This window comes from Lolium perenne, chromosome 7 (assembly GCF_019359855.2).
Source record: "Lolium perenne isolate Kyuss_39 chromosome 7, Kyuss_2.0, whole genome shotgun sequence".
In the NCBI taxonomy this organism is placed as follows: domain Eukaryota; kingdom Viridiplantae; phylum Streptophyta; class Magnoliopsida; order Poales; family Poaceae; genus Lolium; species Lolium perenne.
Window position 1 is genome coordinate 52,554,271 of NC_067250.2, and position 23,179 is coordinate 52,577,449.

Genomic DNA, 23,179 nt, shown 5'->3' on the forward strand with positions numbered 1-23,179 from the left:
CTGCTTTCATCGTCTTGGTTGCGCCACGCTTTGACGACGTACTCGATTTTTTCGACGATCCGGCCGAGGGCTAAAATAAGAAAGAGAGTCGCGCGCGTTAGTACACACACATTTATTCAAATCAGTTAGTTGTATCACCAGACGCTCAATATGTATATATATATATATACCTCGGCGCCGGAGGTGGTTGCTACTTCCAATTGAAGATCGTCGTTTATCGACGTTTCTTCGGCATCATCTGCTTGCTGACGGCGCCCTTCATCTTCACACTCAAGGTTCAGATAAGAAGAGATATCATCTTCTTCTTCTCCGGTCGGCACATATGGAATATCGCCTTTTATGATGCCGAACATATGGTCTTCAGCGTCCGGATCATAGTTGTCCAGAATCGGGTCAGCTCTATCGTCCGCCATATGTCAGTCCTGAAAACATGTAGTCAAAACAAATTAATTAAGTGAAGAAGGGGTGGTGGCGGTGGCAAAAGGGCGGTGGCAAAAAGGAGGGGGCCGGCGAGCTGGAAGGGGTTGGGAGAGGGTGTCGCGGAAGAGCGCGAGACGGGGCGGTAGACGACGGCGTCACGGAGAGGGAGGCGTATGCGGAGGGGGCGACGAGGGGCTCGCTCCCCCCTCAGTATACGCGCGCGGTGGCGGTGGTGAAAGGGCGGTGGCGAAAGGGCGGTGGCGGTGCCGAGGACACATAACCCTCGCGCGGTGGTTAAGTTATGTGTCCTCGGCGCCCTAGTGCGTGTGTGTGGCACGCCGTCCTAATGCGTGTGTGTGGCGCGCGCCCCCGGCCGGCCTTCGGGCCTCCGTCTCCCCCCTAGATCTAGTACGTTTTATTAAGTCAAGATTTTAAGTCAAAATTATTAAGTCAAAAAAAGTCAAAATTTTAAGTCTCAAATTACAAGTCTTCTTTTAGTTTTTTAAGTCTCAAAATTTTAACTCTCAATTATTTAGTTAATTTTAAGTCTCAAATTTTAAGTCTAAAATTTTAAGTCTCAAATTTTTAAGTCTCAAATTTTATGTCTTCTTGTAGTTTTTTAAGTCTCAAATTATAAGTCTCAATTTTTAGTTAATTTTAATTTCGAAATTAACAAAAACTAAAACTAAAAAATTTTGACGCGAAATCTAACATAGTACATATGCTATATTATGGCATAATGGTGTTCTACAGATTTTAAGCTTTCCGAAACTATAAAATTTACAAAATTTGGACCTACGGTTGATTTTATACGAATTTTACAAGTTTGGACAACAAATCTGGAATTTAAACAAGTTTGACTGCTTTTGACTGGGGGCTGACTGTGCAGGCGACGTGGCGCAACGCGATTGGCTGCGAGGGGGATCACGCGGATCGCCCCTAGAAGGGCTGTGGCCGTCAGATCGTGGGCGATCTGGACGGTCCAGATGGACGGCGTCCTGGGGACTAAACGGGCGGCGCCCGGCCGGAAGTTCGCCGGCGGCGCGGAGCTCGCCAATCGCGTTCCCGGCGACATGCAGAGGGGGAGAGGGGGCACGGCGCGTGAGGTGGCGGCGGCGCAGCGGCGGCGGTCTGGGGACGTTCTGCGGGGAAGGCGGTCTGGCGGCGTTCTGCGGGGAAGGCGGTCTGGCGGCGTTCTGCGGGGAAGGCGGCGGCGCGGCGAGCGACGTTCTCGGCGAGGCGACACGGTGAGGCAAGAGCGACGTACGGCGAGGCGGCGGCGCGGCGAGCGACGTTCGGCGAGGCGGTACGGTGAGAGACGGCGAGGCGGCACGGTGAGAGACGTCGTTGGCGGCGTCGAAGTGCAGCCGGCCGGGCGTCGAGAGCGAGGAAGACGAAGAACTGAACCCCTCAGCGCCGCGCGCCAATATATAGGTAGTAGCCTTTAGTCGCGGTTGGGGTCACCAACCGCGACTAAAGGAACCCTTTAGTCGCGGTTGGTGACCCCAACCGCGACTAAAGTGTTTTCGCCGGTTTTTCGGTTTCTCGCGGGAAGGACCATTAGTCGCGGTTGGCTGTGCCAACCGCGACTAAAGGTCTTTTTTAAAATACTTTTTAATTTCAGAATTTTAAAATAGAAATAATATATCAAAAAATTAAGAAAAATAAAACTAATTCATTTCATAAATGTTTACAATACATATAATATATCAAAAAATTCATAAAAATAAAACTAATTCAATTCAAAATTTTAAAAATACAAATAATACATCAATAAATTCAGAAAAATAAAACTAATTCAATTCAAAATGTTAAAAATACAAATTATATATCAAAAAATTAAGAAAAATAAAACTAATTCATTTCAAAAATGTTTACAATACATATAATATATCAAAAAATTCAGAAAAATAAAACTAATTCAATTCAAAATGTTAAAAATACAAATTATATATCAAAAAATTAAGAAAAATAAAACTAATTCATTTCAAAAATGTTTACAATACATATAATATATCAAAAAATTCATAAAAATAAAACTAATTCAATTCAAAATTTTAAAAATACAAATAATACATCAATAAATTCAGAAAAATAAAACTAATTCAATTCAAAATGTTAAAAATACAAATTATATATCAAAAAATTAAGAAAAATAAAACTAATTCATTTCAAAAATGTTTACAATACATATAATATATCAAAAAATTCAGAAAAATAAAACTAATTCAATTCAAAAATTTAAAAATACAAATTATCAAAAATTCATAAAAATAAAACTAATTCAATTCAAAAGTTCGTTGGCCCCCTCTTCCCGCCTCTTTCCGCCGACCCCCTCTTCCCTCCTCGTCTTCCCGCCATTTCTTCCCTGTCTTCCCGCCTCTTTCTTCCCGCCAATTGTTTCCCGCCAATTTCTTCCGGCCTCTTTCTTCCCGCCAATTTTTTCCCGCCAATTTCTTCCCGCCAATTTTTTTCCCGCCTCTTTCTTCCCGCCTCCTGTCTTCCCGCTCCCATTTTTCCCGCCATTTGTCACTACATATAGGTAGCCCGGCTGTGCCCGCATCACATCTCTCCAATCACTCAGCACTCTCTCATGGCTTCCACCGCACCCACTCTAACCTACCAGCAGGTGGAGGAGCTTTGCGCCTCGAACTACCCTTGCCCTCCGGGCTACCGCGTCCCTGCCGGCTGGAGCCTAAGCGCCGGCGGCGTGCCGGTCCCTCCCGTCCCTCAGGGTACTGCGCGCCGGGCGGCCATCACGAACCACTACTACCTCGACCTCACGCCGGAGCAGCGGATGAATCCCCGCTGGCATCCCGATAACCAGCATACTTGGGACGCCTTCTTCATCAATCGGCGTGAGAGGGCGCTCGCCAGGTATGAGGAGGACGGTCTGCCTCCTGGAAACTTCCACGAGGCCGGCCGTCGGCTATGGTGGTACGGCCGGACTCTGCAGAGCGTCATGGACTACATCACGGCCGGCGATATCCCCGCTGCGCTACCCTCGATTCGAGCCACGAGCGCCGCCCGACGACAGCGACGACAGCAGCGACGACGACGCCGGCAACTTAGAAGGCGACGACTACCAGTACAATGGCGGCGGCTATGAAGACTACGAGTATGCATATTATACGCCTAGGCAGGAGTATGACTAAATCACTCCAAATTTCATGTATGTAGGAGTATGACTTAGTCACTCCAAATTTCCTATATGCAGGAGTATGACTTAGTCACTCCAAATTTCATGTATGCAGGAGTATGACTTAGTCACTCCAAATTTCATGTATCATCAGTGCTATCTCGAGTCAATTGAATCATTCGAAAATGGACACCAAACACATCACGGGTAATATAATTCACATGATTCATTCAACAAAGTTTGGTACAATAAATTATTACACATCATTTCTTCCCTTGTGTCCCTGCTTGCTTACGATTGTGCCGTATCCATGGAGCATCCTCATCATTTAACTTAATGCTTGGGTCGGTGTTCACTTTGAAGGGCGGAATTTCAGCAAACATATTATAATCTTCTGACATGTCTGTCTTGTCCTCCACTCCCACGATGTTTCTTTTCCCTGAAAGAACAATGTGGCGCTTTGGATCATCGAACGATGTACTGATCGTTTTCTTATCTTTCCGTTTCCTCGGTTTGCTACTCATGTCCTTCACATAGAAAACCTGAGCGACATCTTTCGCTAGGACGAATGGTTCGTCAAGATAACCAAGATTGTTGAAATCCACCATTGTCATTCCGTATTGCTGGTCCACCTTTACCCCACCTCCTGTTAGCTTGAACCATTTGCACCGGAACAAAGGGACCCTAAAGGAGGGTCCATAGTCAAGTTCCCATATCTCCTCTATGTAACCATAATATGTGACCTTTTGCCCATTCTCGGTTGCTGCATCAAAGCGGACACCACTGTTTTGGTTGGTGCTCTTTTTATCTTGGGCGATCGTGTAAAATGTATTCCCATTTATCTCGTACCCTTGGAAAGTCGTTATAGTCGAAGATGGTGTCTTGGCCAACATGTACAGCTGATCTACAACCTTATTGTCACTCATTAAATGTTTTCTCAACCAACTGCCGAAAGTCTCCATGTGGGCCTTCCTAATCCAGGATTCGGGCTTCCAGGGTTGTCCGAGCGTAAAATATTCTTGTGTTTCTCAAAGTACGGAGCCACCAAGCTGGAATTGGTCGAATCGTGTGGTGTGCTTCGATCAGGAGAATGGCCGTCCATACATATCATTGATTTCCTTCCGATCGTGCCTTTTCCACTTAGTCTCCCCTCGTGCCGCGATTGAGGAAGACCAATCGGCTTAAGGTCAGGAACAAAGTCAACACAAAACTCAATTACCTCCTCATTTCCATAGCCCTTGGCGATGCTTCCTTACGGCCTAGCACGGTTACGAACATATTTCTTTAATACTCCCATGAACCTCTCGAAGGGGAACATATTGTGTAGAAATACAGGACCGAGAATGGAAATCTCATCGACTAGGTGAACCAGGAGGTGCGTCATAATATTGAAGAAGGATGGCGGGAACACCAACTCGAAACGACAAGACATTGGATCACATCGTTCTGTAACCGTGGTAGAACTTCTGGATTGATTACCTTCTGAGAGATTGCATTGAGGAATGCACATAGCTTCACAATGGCTACTCGAACATTTTCCGGCAGGAGCCCCCTCAAAGCAATCGGAAGCAATTGCGTCATAATCACGTGGCAGTCGTGAGACTTCAGGTTTTGGAACTTTTTCTCCGCCATGTTTATTATTCCCTTTATATTGGACGAGAATCCTGACGGGACCTTCATACTGCTCAGGCATTCAAAAAAGATGACCTTCTCTTCTTTGGTCAGAGCGTAGCTGGCACGACCTTGAAACCGTTCCGGATGCTGGTCATCAGGGTCTTTCAAACTTTGCTGGTCCTGCCGTGCTTCCTTTGTATCATTTGACTTCCCATACACGCCCAAGAAGCTTAGGATGTTCACGCAAATATTCTTCGTAACGTGCATCACGTCGATTGCAGAGCGGACTTCTAGGACTTTCCAATATTCTAGCTCCCAGAATATAGATTTCTTCTTCCACATGGCTACGTGCCCGTCAGCTCCCTTCGGAACTGATTGTCCGCCAGACCCTTTCCAAAGATGACTTTCAAACCCTTGACCATATCAAATACCTCAGCACCGGTGTGTTCCGCAGTGCTTCGGCCGGTGATCTGCCTTGCCGTTGTAATGCTTGCCTTTCTTTCTTACTGGATGACCTTTCGGAAGAAATCGACGATGCCCAAGGTACACGTTCTTCTAACAATTTGGCAAATGTACACTTTCAGTCTCATGTAAGCAGTGCGTGCATGCATTGTATCCCTTATTTGACAGTCCCGAAAGGTTACTAAGAGCAGGCCAATCGTTGATGGTTACGAAAAGCAACGCTCGTAGGTCAAATTCCTCTTCTTTGTGCTCATCCCACACACGGACACCAGGTCTGCCCCACAGCTGTAAAAGTTCATCAACTAATGGCCTTAGGTACACATCGATGTCGTTGCCGGGTTGCTTCGGACCTTGGATGAGCACTGGCATCATAATGAACTTCCGCTTCATGCACAACCAAGGAGGAAGGTTGTAGATGCATAGAGTCACGGGCCAGGTACTATGGCTGGAGCTCGCTCGCCAAAAGGATTCATGCCATCCGTACTTAGACCAAATCTTATGTTCCTTGCGTCAGCTGCAAAATCTTTGAACTCTCTGTCGATCTTTCTCCATTGCGTTCCATCTGCGGGGTGTCTCAACTCCCCGTCCGACTTACGGTCCTCTTTGTGCCATCGCAACAACTTGGCATGCTCTTTGTTCCTGAACAGACGTTTCAACCGTGGTATTATAGGAGCATACCACATCACCTTGGCGGGAACCCTCTTCCTGGGTTTCTGGCCCTCAACATCGTCACCAGGGTCATCGCCTCTGATCTTATAACGCAATGCAGTTGCATACGGGCATTCATTCAAATTCTCGTATTCACCGCGGTAGAGGATGCAGTCGTTGATGCATGCATGTATCTTCAGAACCTCTAAACCTAGAGGGCAGACAACCTTCTTTGCTTCGTACGTAGTGGCGGGCAACTCGTTATTCTTTGGAAACATATTCTTCAACATTTTCAGCAAGTTTTCAAATGCCGAGTCAGCTACACCTGCACTGTGCCTTCCATCTCAGCAAATCCAGTGTGCAGCCCAGCTTTTTCAGACCATCATCGCATCCGGGGTACAGCGCCTTCTGTGATCCTCTAACATGCGATCCAAATTCTCCCTCTCTTTTTCAGTTTCGCAGCGTCTCCGTGCATCAGCAATGGTCCGACCAAGATCATCAACGGGATCATCACGTGCCTCTTCTTCACCTTCCCCTTCACCTTCCCCTTCACCTTCAGCATCCTCCATGAAAGTATCACCGAAATGAGCAAGATAGCTTTCATCGATGAAATCATCCCCTTCTTCATCTTCTTCCATTATAACCCCTCTTTCTCCATGCTTGGTCCAACAATTATAGCTTGGCATGAAACCGTGCCGAAGCAGGTGCATGTGAACATCTCTTGAGGAAGAGTAACCCTTCTGATTCTTACATTTAACACATGGACAGATAACAAAACCCTCCTGCTTGTTCGCATTAGCCACTACGAGGAAATCTTTCAAACCCGCACTGAACTCGCCGGAGAGTCGGTTACCGTACATCCATTGTCGATTCATCTGCATTATTATAATATAAAATATATAATTAACCATCATGCATTTGTTAAACTAACTAGCTACAAACAATATAAATTAAACAATGAACTACACACACATGCACATTTTATCAACGACACATCAAAGGTTCAAGTTGCTAACCGCGATCGAGGAGGAAAAAATAAATGAGAAAGCTCAAGTGTGGCTCCAACACTTCATATCATGTTTGTTTCATGCTCTTGGGGCATTTCATCAAACACCTTATGTGCATAAGAGGAACCAAAAGCAAACCTAACACCCACTTGTGAGCTTGTGAAGAGAATGGCACCAAATGGCTAAGTGTTGGCTGCTGGATGGGTATATATAGGGGAGGGGCTTTAGTCCCGGTTGGCCTGGCCAACCGCGACTAAAGGCCTTCGGGTTTTAGTCGCGGTTGGCCTGGCCAACCGCGACTAAAGACCCCCCACGTGCACCGGCTGGCCACCGAGCGCCCTGGGCCCAGGCCTTTGGTCGCGGTTCTCCTCCCGAACCGCGACTAAAGGTACCATTTGTCGCGGATCCTGCAGCATCGCGACTTATGGGGCTCACCCGAAGCCTGTTTTTCCACCAGTGAGGATTTCATAGTCATATTTATCTTCGTGCATCCCTGACTAGAGAAGGTAAGTGCTTACGATCATAAGTTCGGCACTCACTTTACAGGGGACACACCAATCGTTTTTCTCAAGGTAATTAGCCAACTGATTTAGTTGTGCAGAAGAGAAACCCTGTAAGTTTAATATAATCACATAATAATGTTTAATTTTTTTTGACACACAATGTTGATCGGATAAAGAGGAATAGTAGTTTAAATAACTCGTGGAAGCCACAACCTTCCCACTCACATTGGCTTATGTAGGTATGTCTTTGGGGCTTCACATGTTGAATATCAGAAATGTAATTGCTATCTCTTATTTGATAGGGAAGAAAAGTGGATTTTTTTGAAGGCTACAGTAAATATATCATGAACTAATATGTAGTTATTTGGTCAGCTGAAGAAGAAGGTAGTGATATTTGAATGTTTAGAATTTCCGATCGACGAAGTGCCGCAATTTGCCGCCGCTAATGTATTCTTCACGTACGTGCTACTACGGCCATCGTATTCCGATCCCCCGGGTGCATTCTCCGCAGCATGCTACTACTATGCCGTCGTATTCCGATCACCCCAGCTATGCTGCCGCCGCCCCCTATGTTTCCCCAGGTCCACTCTGCTACTGTGCATGCACGTCGAAGTTAGTTTGTTTTCAATCTCATGTATACGGCATACAGCATACACCATGCAGGCAGCCATAGTGGATGGATGGATGGATCGATCAATTCAACTGCACAACCTGCCGAACAGCCCAACGCCCAGGTAAATAAATGTGAGATTTAATTTTCTTTGAGTTCTAACTTCTTTACAATACATCATATATGCTATATGGTCTAAAAATTTGCTAGCTCGCTCTCTCGACAATACAAAATAAAAGGCGCTCTACAGGATAGAGATCGATCAAATTCAGTCGTGTGCATCGTGCACACATAGCCGGACCACCAAAGCAAGGTAATTCACGCGAGCTTCAATTTCCTTTTAAAGTGCTCCAACTATGTCTTTATAATAGATCATACAATTTCTGTTGTGTATTTGTCAGCTCCCTTGATGCAGTATAGAACAAAAGTAGGGCATATCTATCTATCAATATGCAAGATAATATTGCGGTCAACGGCCGAAAACATAGGTGAAGCCGACCGAAGACGCAAAAGAACAAAGGTTGGTAGCCATACTAATTATTTTGCAACAACGATCTGTTGCTATCAATAACTGGTTTGCTGTTCGGTCCAACAGATGGGTGCGCATACGCGCAAGATGAAGTCGACGACAACTGTATTAAACTCTGTCGTGGGATGTGGCATTGATCAGCATGCAAACAAGATGTACATGCTTAGCCCTAGAGCCATGTATTAAGTTGTGCTCGATGGAAGAAGCTAGGGCACATGAGGGTCCCGATGATCAATATGAATGAAGATGTTTAGATGTCGGCCAAGGATGGCTGATCTGCATCATTCAATGATCATGTTGCAAACCACGTGACTTAGCTTGCATGCATGTATATTTTTTCCGTATGATTTCTTTACTCGACTGAGCTAATGATCCTCCTAATTTTCTTATTTTATAAAAATAGTTATTGATGGAGATGAAACATTTTGTTTATTAAGACCCGCTAATATATAGTTGCGTGGGTGATCATTGTTTGGGTTAAACAGAGGAAGTGATATGTCATAATTATAGCCAGCCGATTGTATATATATAGCCTATACGTGGTATACTTTATGTTATTTTAATGGGGATAATTTAAACAATTAGTACTATGATTGAGAAAAGTTAGCTATATAATTGTGCAAATAATGTAATGTAGTTTGTAAAAATATTTGTACTTCTATAAAACATGAGGCACATAATTTCTTTTGTGTCAATAATTTTTCTGCAAGTAAATTTTAATGTATTATCATCTTTGATTTTTGATAAACTTTTTTTACAAAAGATAGCGGTAAAATTAAGCACTACAAATATTTGTCTCAAAGTATATGAGTAATTGGACATATGAAATCTAGCCGCGCAAATGCGCGGGTTACCCTGCTAGTTCTTTAGAATGAAAGAAATGCACTTACGGTTGACTGATCCCTTTATTTTAGTGTCTATGAAAGGACCAAACCCTGCACCTCTAACACTCTCTATAAGTTTAGGGATCCTCGCCAGTTCTTTTGCAGCATCAATAATTGTTTGGATTGACATCTGACTCATAACATGGTCCCTGTCCGAAGGATCTTCACTGTCTTCGCTAGGCAAAAGATCCTTGTTTACCTTTATCCTTTTTGCAGGCAAAACTTTCTTTCCACTGTCTTTGCTTGGTAATGACCTTTTGGTCCTTTTTTCAACCGTTTCCTTCATTGAAGTGTCTACTTCACACCTTTCAACACGAGGATCATATAATACAACCTGGGATGAAGATGCCGGATTAGCTCCGTCATTTGTTCCTTCATCTCCCTTCCCCTCTGTATGCAGAACTACAGATTCTCTAGAATCCTTGGCTCTTTTAATTCCCTTCTTCTTACGCCCAATTTCCTTCTTCTCACAAGCAACTGTTATGTCTCTGTTATCTGTGCTAAACGGCTTGGGCACCTGACTACCCTTCTTGATATCAGCAGCAGTCAGTGAAGTGGCACACTCCTCTGCATTTTCAACAGGACGAGCAGCTACTTCATCATCTGTACAATTGGTGTTGGAATTATGCATCTTGTCGTCGTTTCCAGCCTTCCTTTTCGGCCTTCTCGAGAAAACAGAAGTAAAAGTTTTTTCCTTCCTTCTCGGGTTCAGAACTGGAATATCTGCAGGATCAGCTCTATCTTCAACTGGAAGACTCTCTGCGAGTGGGTATTCCGTGTCTGCCTCTTGGGTGCTTAAAAGAAACAGTGTATCACCAATGGTCCTGCTTGTTGGAGATCTTGAGAAATTATCTGCGTAACAAAAATAAAATATCCACAAAAAACTGTGTTAGGTTCTTGCATCAAAGCATATATACACAACAGCAAGAAGAAACCAATGATTTTCAGAAACAGATTACAAGCAAATACTGACTAAAGTAGCTTTAACTATTAATTCTAAATAGTTGACGAGTACAGGCACAAACGCAATCAATCCGCTGCACTGCAAAAATAAATGAAAACACAACAACAGAAGAATGAACAAGAACAAATTAACTACTACCGGACTGTTTTGTCCCAGGACTAAAGTTTGAACATGGGGATAAGTACAAGTACAGAAACAAACGAGGCTGCAGTACAAATCAAGGCGGGCCTCAAGTATTAACAAACCAGAACACAACATACAGCCAAAATCAAATTGCCGATCAAGCGAATCTGAAGCACCGTAGAACTAAGGAAACCCTAAAGCAGTATTGGGAATATTCAACAGTCCAAAAACTATTACGCCCTAGGGTTTCTTAAAATTATACAACGGAGCAGTGTACCAGGATTTAACGGCGGGGATGATCGCGAAAATGACGACATCTCGTTACAGGTGCAGACCTTGGACTCAGGCGGCGACTGTGAAACCCTAGATCAGCAGCGGCGGGACCGACAAAACAATTCCAGCACGATAAGGGCCGACGCGAACGGAGCAAAGCAGCAGAGTAGGTACGGGCGAATCGGCTGATACCCTGCGCAACAGTTATGGGAGGCAAAGGATCCTCTTCCTCGGCGCGGCGGCTTCTCCGGCGACGCTCTTGCGGTTTTCCCCAATTCTAGTCTGCTTTCAAAACTAGGAAGTTTTGCGGGTAGGGGAGGAAGACGGTGGGCGTAAAGACGGAGGGGACGAAACGGCACAGAGTAAGGCTGACACGTGGGTCCCGGATAAGAGACAGATTTTATCAACCATGCTTTAGTTAATTAAACAAAATGTGCGTTATTATTTTTGCAATAAAGTAACACCATAGTTACAACACTATACAGTTATTATAGTAGTAGCATTTCCTAATATACGATCATTCACAAAATTTATCTCATTGGACTGCCCATCTCGGTCGTCCATTTCTTCCTGTAACTACGCTAGAGAAAAAAGAGAGAGACACAATCCTGTACTCCTCTTCATTCCTAGACTGTACTCGACTAGACGTCACCGCTGTATTCGACACGTTTTTACACTTGTACCTGCCCTAGAGTAAACGGAAAGAGACAAAATCATGTACTCCACTTGGTGCGAAACATGTACTCGACTAGCCTTCTACGTTGTACTTGCCACGCCTTTGAACTTGTACCTGCAATAGAGAGAGCAGAAAGAAACACAAACCTGAATTCCTCCTGGTGCGGAACCCGTACTCGACTAGCCGTCATCGCCGTACTCGACACCCCTTTGAACATGTAGCTGCGCTAGAGAAAACGAAATTCTCCCAGATAAATCAAAAGAGAAACACAATATCGTGCTCCTATTGGTGCTTCACAAGAGTTGCACATGTACCTGCCCTAGAGAAAACAGAATTATTTCCAGAGAAACAACTCTTACCAAACCCTTGTTTCACCTTTACTCGACTAGCCGTCATTGCCGTACTCGACGCCCCTCTGAAAATGTACCTGCGCTAGAGAAAACGAAAAACAACTCCAGGATGCGGGATCTACATCCCATTATTCATTGGCGGGAAAAAGATGAGTCCGGGAATACTTTCCCGCCAAACGCTGTGGACTTCTATTTATGCTACATGTCGCTACGACACACGCCCACGCGTGAAGGAAGACAACTCTTACGAAACCCTAGTTTCATCTCCATATTCGACACAAAACTCCTCCTCCCATCGCAAATCCGTGAGCAAAATCGATGTCGCGGGTAGCTATGGATGGCCGATGGAGGAGGCGATCTACCACACCGATCCCTCCGCGCCATATTCCGTACCTCCCATCAATCATACAGATCCCTCGCCGAATGAATCCATGCCGCCGCTCCCGCGCGCAAATCTGCACCCATGTCTTGCCATACCGCCGCTCAAGAATGGGAGTGTCCACACGAGCGTACCCTGACCCCCCCAGATCAATCAATGTAAGACCTGCATCGTTCATCGGCTTTTCTCCCTTCCTAAGGATGGCATCCCTCTCCTCCTGCTCGCCAATCAGAAGAACTTCCAGACGCGTCCCTACTGTGGTTCTCCCCAAAGAGTCATGTGCCCGGGAGACAGCTCATGAGGTAAAACGAAAACGACGGCTCAGTATTATATGTTCTTGTTGACCTTTTAAAACAAAAACTGCTATGTTGATTAGTTACAGTTTCAGATAATATTGTTACAATTAAACAAGATAAATTTATGAGTAAGTGATTTTATTGTACCTCTAGAGTATATATTATATGAGTTGTTTTCTCCAAATATAAAATGCTACATATAATTGTTCTATCATGTTATATATATTACATTGTGATGTGGTGAATTTAATCTACCTGTCTGGGAATTAATGTACATCACAATGCAGTTAGATCAGATGTGTGGGTTCACTATCTACAGTTGTACAAGTGGATACTAAGACAAACTAAAATAATTTATATAAACTACAACTGCTATTCAATAAATGCAGGCAATAGAATCAAGCTTGAACAAGGATCAGTACGCCATGGATAAAAAGAAAGAGGTTGATAAAGATGAGGAAATCATGAGCACCCATCATGAACACGAGGAGGTTGAACTGATTGTTATAAGTGATGAAGAACAGGAACATCACTCAGATAATGTTGTGCAAGGAGGCAATGCTGCTGCTGATGATGATGGTGGTGATGATGGTGATGATGGTGATGGTGATGAAGCAATGCTAACAAGGGATAGTGAATCAGAATCTGACGATGATGAAAAATACAGAGACTTTATTCACATGGAGGATCTAATTCCAGTGGACGAGGATGAGAGGAAACTTTACTATGCCAGCCTAGAGTCACTGGACAACATAAACTACCATGAAGCAACTCCTGGTGCAATACAACAGAGGAAAGATGATGTTGTCTTCACCATTGATATGTTGATGGGAGTTGCACAATCCAAAAAACAAGCAATCAATGATAGAATCAACAGGGACAGTGGACATGCAAGGAAATGCATGTGTGACACGCCAGGTAAAAGCTGCAATGAAGTGATTGTAGTTTCCGACGATGAATGAGGAAGAATACATAAGGATGGAGCTTTATTTATAACCTGGTAGCTTAAGTTATGCGCGTATTATATTTGCCGAATATGTTGGACATATTTTATTGTGTACACCGATTACCTTAAAGTATACAGCTATTATGTGTGTTTCTGTGTGGAATACAATGTTGCTCTCTGATCTATACCTACTGCGCGGGTTGCGTAAATTAACCTAGAATCAAGCTAGTAGTACTAAACCAAAATGGGGAGCAGGAATATTAATGAAATTCATCATAGACATTCTAGTAATCCTCTTTGTGCCAAACGTGTAATCGTCTCAGTAGAACCATTTTGTACTCCTACTCGTGCTACATATGTACTCGTCTCAGTAGAACCACTGTACTCTACACCATAAATCACCTGTACCTACAATATACAATAGAAAACCTGACAAGAAACAAGCAGAAATTATCTGGCACTCCTATTCATGGTAAAGCTGCACTTGAATCTACTGCATAAATTTACTAGATACACTTAGCACCAGTACCTATCCCGCAGAATCGAAAGTATTAAAGCACCTGTACCTACGTTATACAACAGAAATCCTGACAAGAAACCAACAGAAATTATCTGGCACTTCTATTCATGGTACAGATGTACTTGTATCAACTGCAAAAATGTACTCGATACACTTAGCATCAGTACCTACCCCGCAGAATCGAAAGTATTAACGAAAACCACCACAGATAGTCTGATACTCCTACTCGTGCCGCAGATGTACTCGTCTCACTAGAACCACCGTACTCTATACAATAAAGCACCTGTACCTATGATATACAACAGAAATCCTGACAAGAAAATCAACAGAAATTATCTAGCACTCCTATTCTTGATACACATGCACTCGTCTCTGCTGCAAAAATGTACTCGACACTCCTAGCACCAGTACCTACTCCGCAGAATCGAAAGCAATAACGAAAACCACCACATATAATCTGGTACTCCTACTCGTGCTGCAGACGTACTCGTCTCAGTAGAACAACTGTACTCCATACCATAAACCACCTGTACCTACGATGTACAATAGAAAACCTGACAAGAAACCAACAGAAATTATATAGCACTCCTATTCATGATACACATGCACTCGTCTCTGCTGCAAAAATGAACTCGACAATCTTAGCACCAGTACCTACCCGGCAGAGAAATGGAAATATAAAGATAAAACAACACGGATGATCGAAAATATGAGCAAAAAACAACAGACTGGCAGTTCCCATAATAGTACATATGTAATTGTGTAAATTCCACAGATACTAGCTAAACTGAACTATAAACCATAGATAAATACGAGGTGAGTACAATAATAAACAGAAGATAATTAAAGTCAAGTACCACATACATGGTACATTACATTGTACTCAACAACATAAAGTCTTACAAGATAACCATACAGAATACGACACAATAAAGTCTTACAAGACAACCATAACCAACACGGCACAATAAAGTCTTACAAAACAACCATAACCAACACGACACGATGTAACAATTTGCCACACACAACTTCAGAAGTTGGATTTGGATGCAAAAGCATCTAACACCTCTGCATAATCGGTAGGTTGAGCTTCAACATAGTAAACTTGACTGACATGGAAGGGTCCAAGAAAGTCATAATTGAATATGTGGCCAGTAACTTTCTGCAGGTCACTAGGATCTTGGAACTTGACAAGAACACTTCCATGATGGTAGTTCTCCATGGCAAGGAACTTTGTGTGACCAAGAAACTTGCTCAAAGCATGAGCGACAACGAATGTGCTGGTAAAAAACCTGGATATGCTAAACGTAGCTTTTCCAATTGTATCGACAGGACCAACATCAATTCCAAGCATATCCATTGTAATCCTTGGAAGTTCCGTACTTCGGTTTATACTCTAGAAAATTGAATTACAAACAAGAGGAATCAAAGTTAGTAAGTGCGTATATTCCTGTGCAAGATGACTGAAAAAATAAGAACTAAACAAATACCTTGGCAATATCTTCGAACTTACGGATTTTTGAAGCATCTGCGACATCAACTGCATCTTCAACCTTAGGCTTTTTTGAAGCTTCTCCGAGATCAACTGCATCCTCAACCAAGGGCCTTTTTGAAGCTTCACCAGAATCCATCACAAACCGTGCTTTGTGTGTTCCAGCTTCTACAACACCACAAGAAAGAATAATGAAAATAAAGAACAAATATCATTTGGACCCATACAATCAACCGAACAAAATAATGTTCTATAAGAGCAGGAAATCTTGCAACAAACGAGCATGCTATAAATATAAAAAGGATAATTCTAGGGTTCGTAGACTCATCATCTACAAAAACCGCAGTTTAGAAATAAGAAATAGATACAGATCTGGAAGAAATAAAGAAAAAACCAATACAATCGACCGAACAAACTAATGGTTTGGAAGAGAAGGAAATGATGCCTCCAACTAACTTGAAAAAGAAATCTTGCAACAAACGAGTATGCTATAAATATAAAAAAGATAAATCTATGGTTCGTAGACTCATCATTTACAAAAACCGCAGTTTAGAAATAAGAAATAGATACAGATCTGGAAGAAATAAAGAAAAAACCAATACAATCGACCGAACAAACTAATGGTTTGGAAGAGAAGGAAATGATGCCTCCAACTAACTTGAAAAAGAAATCTTGCAACAAACGAGCATGCTATTAATATAAAAAAGATAAATCTATGGTTCGTAGACTCATCATCTACACAAACCGCAGTTTAGAAATAAGAAATAGATACAGATCTGGAAGAAATAGACGAAAAGGAGGTAGTTAGAAAGCGAGAGAAATAGAGGATGTCCGAGAAAAAGTTTAAGAGGAATAAAGAGGAAACAAAATAAGAACTACACCAGAAACAGAAACATTATATCTATAGGACTAGAGAATGAATTTACGAGGGAAATTAACAAACAAAGAAATGAACATATTACGGAAACCCTAACCAGGAAGGGAAGATGGTGAGCAGAGAGCGGAGCGGAGATGGGAAGGGTGAGCGGAGCGAAGACGGAAACCCTAACCAGGAAGGAACAGAATATAAAACCGGCGGAGTCGGAGCGCAAACCACCAGATGCTTCTAGTACGACGACTGAACGGCGCCATTTTACATACCATAGAGTGGCTTCAAGTCACTAACACGCGGCACCCACTTTATGTTGGCCCACTCATCAGTGAGTAAAAGTAAAAGAAAGTCGGGAATGCGAAAGGAAAGAATCTCACTCGCAGGACTATCCCACGCTCCACGGCACCAGCCACCAGTGCAAATTCAATGAGAAGTAAGTAGATTATTGACTAATCGTTTCCAGTTCCCCATGCAACATGCGCATTACTCGCTCATTATTTTATTAATAAATTCAATCACCGCCACAGGCATCAAAGTGGTAACAAAGAACTGTGAATGTTCCCCGTCATACAAAAACAAGGCGTAAGTACAACGACAGAAGAGTCCCAAGTACGCCACATTTCAAGGCGTAAGTACAACGACAAAAGGCATAAGCACAACACCTATCAAGAATAAAGTACATTTCTATCGCGGAACAAGTACACAAAACAAGTCTTGAAAAACTATTAGCCAATAGTACTCAATAGTTCCCCATGTAAAATATCAGTCGAGTACAGCGGTGAAAGGCGCACGAGTACAACTTAGGCAGCAAGAGGAATAAATGACTGTTTCACTAATATTTTCTGCAAATTTTGGGTTCTGCAAGAAGATACAGGTGCAAGGTGTGTCGAGTACAGCAGTGATGGGTGCACGAGTACAGCTTAGGCAGCAAAAGCAGTACATAACTGTTTCTCTATATTTGTCTGCAAATTTTGTGTTCTGCAAGAAGGTACAGGTGTAAGGTGTATCAAGTATAGCAGTGGTGGGTGCACGAGTACAGATTCGCTAGGAAGAGGGGTACAGTATTGTTTCCCTATGTTTTCTGCATGTTTTTTGTTACTTGCGAATGGACATGTGCCAGCAAGGTCGATTACAACGGTGAAGGGCGCACGAGTACAGGTTAGCCAGCAAGAGGAACACATGACTGTTTTTCTATATTTGTCTGCAAATTTTGGGTTATTCAAGAAAGTACAGGTGTAAGGTGTGTCGAGTACAGAGGTGAAGGGTTCACAAGTACAGCTTCGTTAGCAAGAGGAGCACAGGAGTGTTTCCCTATGTTCTCCGCATGTTTTATGGTTCTTTGGGAAGGGACATGCGCCAGCAGGGTCGAGTACAGCGGTTAAAGGCACACGAGTACATCTTAGGCAGCAAAAGCAGTACGTAACTGTTTCTCTTTTTTTTGTCTGCAAATTTTGTGTTCTGCAAGAAGGTACAGGTGTAAGGTGTATCGAGTACAGCAGTGATTGGTGCACGAGTACAGCTTCGTTAGGAAGAGGGGTACAGTATTGTTTCCCTATGTTTTCTGCATGTTTTTTGTTACTTGCGAATGGACATGTGCCAGCAAGGTCGATTAAAGCGGTGAAGGGCGCACGAGTACAGGTTAGCCAGCACGAGGAGCACATGACTGTTTTTCTATATTTATCTGCATATTTTGGGTTATTCAAGAAAGTACAGGTGTAAGGTGTGTCGAGTACAGAGGTGAAGGGTTCACAAGTACAGCTTCGTTAGCAAGAGGAGCAAGAGGATACAACAAAGTACAATTCTAATACGGGAAAAATAACATCTACATAACTTGAGGGAAACATAGCAAGGAATAGTAAGTGTCTCACAGTCACAATAAAGACGTAAGTACATCAGGAAGCAAATATCAAGTACGTAAGACATAAGAGTACAAGTACAGACAAATATATGCCAGAAAAGGGAAACCACAGATGTTCAACACAAGGTGACAGTACAAAACAGGAGATTCTTGGGTTCAGTTACAAATAGTTAAAGCACAAACTAAAATATAAATAGAACCATAACAGAGAATCAACGATACTGTCGGAATACAAACAGAGAAACATGTTTCTTTCCGAACGGGTTTGTATATCCTTATCGAGCAACATTCACCGTCTTGCATGCTTTCTCATTATATCAACGACTGCAGGCATTTTCTTTACATTACCTTGGAAAGTTAGCATATAGAACACCAGCTGCTCACGCAGCTTGATAACATCATTCTGCAATTAACAAATAAAAATTATATGCAGACCAACAATTACATATGCCAAGAAAAACATAGACAAAGACTTACTTCTCTTATCTTATGCTGGAAACCACCGCAATGTTGAAGAATTACTTTCATAGCTTGAGGTCCAGAGTCGTTCCTAAAAACAGTTTGAGTAAGAACAAGAAAATAAAACTATATGAATTACCACAGAACAAAACAAAGACACATAGAAACACACTGATAAATACAATCTCTTACAATTTTACTTACTCATTGATGTTGTCAGAAACGATTTGGGCAGGCATCACCTGAAAGTTATAAATATCATAACGCTCAGAGTAATATGCTGCTGTATAAGCCTTCTTGAAGTTATCAATAACAGTCATTGCAATATTTTCTGCTACAGTAGCATCATAATAAGGACAATATGTCTCAAACCGCAGTCGGGCGAAATTAGCGACAACCACAATCCAAAAGTGATTATCTCTAATAGGAAGATTACCTGAAAAACAACCAAATTTTTAAAAATAGCTAAAAAATAAAATTAAAAGGACAAATGTAATTTTTAAAATACAAAAAATCAAATAGTTGCACAAGAGTTGAAATAGCAGTTGAAACCAAATTCAATTATAAAACATCAAAGGAAAATTTTTGGCATACTAGACAATATATATATTCAAGATACAAATATCATACAAAACAAAATACTCACAACATCAAAGTGATATATCCTGCAGGGTAAATTAGGCTCCATAATGTAATTCTTCAGTGCGTTCGGATCAGCACCCAATTCCCTGAATGCCCTCTAGCAAAGTAGAGAGAAAAAAAACACATTTTACCATTCTGCCAAACAATTATCCATAAAAAAAGTAGAAAAATATCCATATTTAATAAACAAAAAAGAAATAGTAAAAACTTACTACACTCTCACTGTACATTATGTACTTTAGGCACTGGGGACGCTGTTGATTAAGGAAGACACTGTTGTCATACTGCTCTTCCATTACAGTGGCAGCAAATACATTCATAACGTAGTCATGAACATAACCACCAGGTTGCATTGACAACCCAAAATTTCTGTGAGTGGCCCATCTTCCCCTTGTCTCAACAATTCTTGGGCTGCACAACGAAACAAAATCACAACATAGCAAAAAGATTATTTAAAATGATTAAATAAAATGGAAAACTAGTGGCATAAAATAGTAGGATACCTTCTTCCAAATCGCGCTAGTAAATACTTTCGCACTCACTCCATCATATCAATCTCAGCCTGCGTCGAATCTCTAATTGAGAGGAAGGGGAGATGATTTCCATGATGCAAAGATTGACTTTGTGAAAGCCCTGCTGTTGATCCTCTATTATATGTGCCTTGTGACAGACTCGTGTTAAATCGTACCTGCTGTTCACCATAATTCCTCTGGTGATACTGCGGCGTAGCACAAACACGTGGGGATCGAATCATGAATTCCAGAAAGGGAGTAACCACATAACCAGCGTTCCCACCCACATCTTCATCGTCATGTTGGCTACTATTATACCTCCCTGCACTTTGAGAGCTCTGAAAATTTTGCTGCACAAGCGTGTTGTAAGAGCTGTTATGACCAGTGTTGTAAGAGCTCTGAAGAGAAGACCCTTCATAAGCAATAGATCTCTCATGTCTATAACCAGCAAACCCAGTGTTAAAACCAGACACAGATATTGTCCTTCCAGGTGTGTTTACTGCTTGCAAAGAAGAATGATTTGACAGGTGCAAACCATCAATGTTAGAAATAATAGCTTGGGAGGCAGGAGGGTCTGCGAAATTAACAGTCCTTCGCCCTCCATGGAATGTTCTTCCATTTCGATCACGGAGAATGCCCTGATAACCAGATGACAATCCTGGTTGGGATGGCTGCGACATACCAAGGACTCCGTCTAGATACTGGTGTTGAGTACTAGATGGCATACAAACACTTCCAACAGGCACCAAATGTTCAGCCAACAAGACATCTGAGGGTGATGAATATGAAAATTTCTTCATTGCAAGCGTTTTTGTCCTCTCAATCCTTTCTATTTCTTCCCAAGCAGAAGGTTCATCCAACGGGTCACATGGAATAATATAACTAGTTTGGTCTGCTCCACTTGCCATCTTTGAGCTACCTGTTATCACCAGAATTTGACCGAGTCAGAGGTGGGCCGCGATCAAGATGGACTTGAAGAGTATACATAGAAGAATTACGTGAATCGGCCTGTTATGCAAAGTTGGGCTAGTTTGCCCTTGTATCTGTAACATAGTAGATTACGTGTCGGTTAGTTAGAGTTTGCCTCGTGCACGGTTGGGATTATTCCCACGTTAGAAAGTCCCCTGGACTATAAATATGTATCTAGGGTTTATGAAATAAACAACAACCAACGTTCAACCAACAAATCAATCCTGGCGCATCGCCAACTCCTTCGTCTTGAGGGTTTCTACCGGTAAGCATCATGCTGCCTAGATCGCATCTTGCGATCTAGGCAGCAGAAGCTTTATGTTGTTCAAGCGTTGCTAAATGCGAAGCCTTTTTGATGGCGAGCAACGTAGTTATCATAGATGTGTTAGGGTTAGCATAGTTCTTCGTATAACATGCTATCGTAGTGCAACCCTTGCATATCTAGCCGCCCGCACACCTATCTTAGGTGTGGGGGAGGCACCCCGCTTGATCTTTATTTAGTAGATCCGATCCGTTACGGTTGCTCCTTGTTCTACAAGGATTAGTTTAATATCTGCAATAGTTAGGCCTTACAAAGGGTTGGAGGATCCAGCGGCACGTAGGGTGTCGTTCGCTAGTCCTAGACAGGATGTTCCGGGGATCAACCTCGTGTTGGTTTTTAGGCCCTATCTAGGATCGGCTTACGATCACCGTGCGTGGCCGCGAGGCCCAATCGTGAGTAGGATGATCCGATTATGCGGTGAAAACCCCAGATCGTCGTAGATCGTTTTAGCTTTATCTTGATCAAGCAGGACCACCATATATTCGTGCACCTCGTACGAATCATGGTTGGATCGGCTCTTTGAGCCGATTCACAGGACAACCTGAGAGCCGATCGAGGCTCGTATTTAATGTTTACGTGTATGCCATGCAGGAAACTAAGCGCGGCATCTCCATCACCTTCCTGACCAGGTATAGGTCAGGTGGCACGCCCTTGCATCAGCATCGGACGTGCGTACCAGAGGCTTTGCGGGCCGTCGCTCGGAGGGACCAGGGCCAGCCGCAGCCCTAAGTTGTTCCCGGCTCTACTGTGTTGCCCGTCGCTGCCCGCCGGTGGGTTTTGACCGCAACACATTCTGGCACGCCCGGTGGGACAAGCTTCTTCATCAACCACATCGCCATCTACATCTGAGATGGCGGACGGCACTCCGGTCACGTACGAGGATCTGACCGACGAGCTCAAGAAGAAGTATGACGAGGTCAAAGCAATCCTCGAAGCCGACCTCATCGGCTCTTTTCACAGAACCCGTTCACATGGCATCAGGTGGAAGGGGTTCACGCCTGATGGTGCACTCGATGGGATAGACCTCTCTGCCCCGTCAGAAGAACGCACCAGGTCCCTGCGGCAGGAGATCAACTACATGGTGGCTCACTCGCTACACCGCCACTCCGAGAACCTGGTGAACACTTTGGAGCGTGTCGCTCTTCGGGTGATCCAGGAGATCATGAGGCACCAGTACTCGCCGTCAGGACCGGCTCTCGGGACACACCAGGGAGAGATGCCACTCCAGTCCCGTCCACCGCTGCCATTTGCGTGGGCAGCACCAGAAGTGCCGAATTCACCGGCATTCATCGTCTACAAGATCGGTGGTGACCCTAGTGACTGCCAGTTCTTGCAGGAGGCGCCTAAGGAAATCCCTCACGGATACATGTGCACGTATGTGCCAGATTGCGGTAACTGGGCGCTCACAAACCAGGCCGCGACATCAGGGACTTCTGGGAAAGTAGGAGGAACGTCAGCAACGGATCTTGAGAAGCAGACGTGGCTAACTAAATATGCCACCCCGACGAACCTCCAGAGCTCAGCTCCTGAAGTTGGCTCAGAGCTGGAAAAGCAAGCATGGCTGGCTAAGTATGCCACCCCGGCGAATCTTCAGAGTTCAACTCCTGCAGCCAGCACAGCGGATCAAATCAGTACCATACTGAGAGACCAGTTCGGCATGGTGCCGAAAAGGAGGGCAATCGGCTATTCCAAGCCGTACCCCGACGAGTAC